The sequence below is a fragment of the Bos javanicus genome, chromosome 10 (genome assembly GCF_032452875.1).
Source record: "Bos javanicus breed banteng chromosome 10, ARS-OSU_banteng_1.0, whole genome shotgun sequence".
Taxonomy (NCBI): Eukaryota; Metazoa; Chordata; class Mammalia; order Artiodactyla; family Bovidae; genus Bos; species Bos javanicus.
Genome location: NC_083877.1, coordinates 6,731,299 through 6,734,807, shown reverse-complemented (window position 1 = coordinate 6,734,807; position 3,509 = coordinate 6,731,299). Strand labels below are relative to the sequence as shown.

Genomic DNA, 3,509 nt, shown 5'->3' with positions numbered 1-3,509 from the left:
TGAATTCAAAGGATGGTCTTAAAATAGGGTTTGACTTCAAAAGGTAAAGCTCATTTTAAAAGAAAAAGGAAAAGGGACTGCTCTAAACTAAAAGAGACTAAGTGAAGCAAAGCGAAATTGCTCAGTTGTGTCCAACTCTTTGCAACCCCGTGGACTGTAGCTTACCAGGCTCCTCAATCCATGGAATTCTCCAAGCAAGAATACTGGAGTGGGTTGCCACTTCCTTCTCCAGGGGATCTTCCCAACCCAGGGATCGAACCTGGGTCTCCTGCATTACAGGCAGACACTTTACCGTCTGAGCCACCAGGGAAGCCCATAAAGAGACTAAAGAGACAGTTAACTGCCACCTGTAATTCTTTGATTGAATCCTTGTTCAAAAGAAAAAAGCAACACAAAGTGTATTCTTGGGACAACTAGAAACATCTCAATATAGATTGGATACTAAATGGTGGTGTGAAATTACTGTTACTAGTTTAAGTAATGATATGCAGTTATCTAGGAGAATGTCTTCTTCAGAGGAGATGCATGCTGAAGTCTTTGGGGGTAAAGTGCCTCGATGTCTGCTTCTTACTTTCAAATGGTTCAAAAGAAAAAATGTATATATAGATGATTGATGGAAATAAAGCAAAATTTTAGGATGTTAACGGTTATTCAGTCTAGGTAGTAGGCATTCAGGTGTTCATTTCATTACTCTTTCAACTTTTTCATGTGTTTGAAAGTGTTCATAATATTTTAGAAAGATTTATTCATTTATTTTTGTCTGTGCCAGGCCTTCGTTTCTACATGTGGGCTTTCTCTAGCTGTGGTTACGGGGGGGCTACTCTTTGTTGCTGCTCACGGGCTTATTGCAGTGGCTTCTCTTGCAGAGCACAGGCTCTAGGTCCGTGGGCTTCAGGAGTTGTAGCTCAAGGCTCTACACCACGCAGGCTCAGTAGCTGAAGCAAAGAGGCCTAGTTGCTTCGTGGCATGTGGGGATCTTTCCAGAACAGAGTTCCAACTTGTGTCCCCTGTATTGGCAGGTGGATTCTTAAACACTAGACCTCCAGGGAAGCCCTCATAATTTTTTTTTTTTCTAAGTTGAGGAGAAAACATGGTCTGAAAAAGAGGAAATTGCTTTTCCTATTCTAGAACTTAATTTCCTTTTCAAGTTCTAAAAGTTTTCATCCTTCAGTCTGGTTGTTTGGGCAGATTGAGAGTTCTCAGACCCTGAAGGTATACAGGAAGGATGAGTGGGAGGAAAAAGTGAAAAGTCACTACAGAGACTCAAACGAGTCCAAGAGGAAACTGCCCAACTGTGGTCAGTGGCTGCCTTGGGGTAGTTTGTTTATCACTGTTTCTTCTTCTTTTTTTTAAAAAAATCTGCTTCCTTACAGTTTCCCATAATTTCCAAATTTGTATAGTGACTGGTGATTATTTTTTGATGAGACAAAAGAAAAGAAATTTAATTAAATGGGACAGAGGTAAAAGAGTGAAACTGACTTTGCTTACACAAAATATTTTAAATTGATTGGAGTTTGGACAAACCTACACTTTGGGACAGAGATGCTAGCTGACACTTGCTTCCTTTCTTAGAAGTAGAGAAAGCATTTAGAGTGAAAAGTGTTTTGTCTAGAAGAGGGAATGATTACAGTCTCAGAAAAACTGAAGAGTGTAGAACTTTAGACATGAATAGGGTAGAAGGGAATTTAGAGGCTAGATGAGAAAGGAGGGTTTTCTTTTTAAGATGTCTCTTTGACTTTGAAGAGTTTAGAGCCTCAGAGGGCTGGTTCTAGGTGCAAGGGAAATGGTGAAGGGGATTTTCAGGTTTCCTTCCAAACTGCCTGATCCAAGTTAGAAAGAAGACAGGAGTCTAGAATACCCTTTGAAAGTAAACATGAATGTCGAGGGGTATCTAAACTGTGAGCGGTGAAGGGCAGTTTGGAAGTGAGACTTGTTCTTAGACATTTTCTACCTTAATTCTCCTATGAGGACTTCCTGAGACATTAAGTGACTCACCCAAAGTCAGCCATTTAATGACAGAAGCCAGTTTGAAAAAAAAAAAAATCTCATGTAAGGATCCAGCTGCGAAATGATTAGTATGTATACACTACATGGGGCGTCCCTATACCTCAGACGGTAAAGAATCCGCCTGCAGTGCAGGAGACCTGGGTTGGATTCCTGGGTGGGGAAGACCCCCTGGAGGAGGGCATGGCAACCCACTCCAGTATTCTTGTCTGAAGAATCCCCATGGACAAAGGAGCCTGGTGGCCTACAGTCTATGGGGCAGCAAACAGTCAGACACGACTAAGCGACTAAGCACAGCGCAGCATAGCACATGTGCTACATAGGAGGAGGGCATGGCTACCCACTCCAGTATTCTTGCCTGGAGAATCCCACGGACAGAGGAGCCTGGCAGGCTACGGTCCGTAGGGTCGCAAAGAGTTGGATGCATCTGAGGCAACTGAGCATGATGCACACACTCTATAGAAAATGAATATTTTAGGCCTCCAAAAATGTACAGTAAAGTAACATGTGAATCTGTAAGTTCATATATGTAGTGTAACCGATTGGTAGCAATCTAGATTGATTAGTAACTATAATTGAAGTCAAACATAATTATATAACTTTAACCTGTTCTAGTTTAATGTCATTCAAATTAGATCACTAAATTGAGATTATGAAGATTAGTAGACTTGAAAATAAAACTAAACACGAATAAAGCCTCCAAATGACTCAGGTTGTCATATGCCAACCTTGAACTTTCCCGACACAACTTTTAAGCAATGAAAACTTTATCTAGCCTTCAAGATCACCACATAGACCATTATTAGAAAAACTTGAATGTCCTTGGAAAAATAAAGATGTGTGTTTGTACAGTTCTAGGCTACAAGATCCTGTGGTTTGGCCTCAGCTCTGCCATAACAAGTTGTGTGTTTCTTGAACAAATCACTTAAACATCAAAGACCTCAGGTTCTTGTCACTTACTTTTGACAGGGAATATTTCAAGCTGTCTACTGAGAACTGACATAAGCCAATTCGTTCAACAGTTGTTAGTTCAGTTCAGTTCAGTCACTCAGTCGTGTCCAACTCTTTACGACCCCATGAATTGCAGCATGCCAGGCCTCCCTGTCCATTACCAACTTCCGGAGTTCACTCAGACTCACATCCATCGACTCAATGATGCCATCCAGCCATCTCATCCTCTGTCATCCCCTTCTCCTCCTGCCCCCAATCCCTCCCAGCATCAGAGTCTTTTCCAATGAGTCAACTCTTCGCATGAGGTGGCCAAAGTACTGGAGTTTCAGCTTTAGCATCATTCCTTCCAAAGAAATCCCAGGGCTGATCTCCTTCAGAATGGACTGGTTGGATCTCCTTGCAGTCCAAGGGACTCTCAGGAGTCTTCTCCAACACCACAGTTCAAAAGCATCAATTCTTCAGAACTCAGCTTTCTTCCCAGTCCAACTCTCACATCCATACATGACCACTGGAAACACCATAGCCTTGACTAGATGGACCTTTGTTGGCAAAGT

General features: G+C 41.9%; 1 non-coding gene across 1 annotated transcript; it reads right to left on the bottom strand.

Moving 5' to 3' along the window:
- Positions 1 to 238: 238 nt before the first annotated feature.
- On the bottom strand, positions 239 to 310 carry TRNAY-GUA (transfer RNA tyrosine (anticodon GUA)). The gene has a single exon. It is a non-coding gene; the product is annotated as a tRNA-Tyr (tRNA).
- Between the last annotated feature and the right edge of the window lie 3,199 nt (positions 311 to 3,509).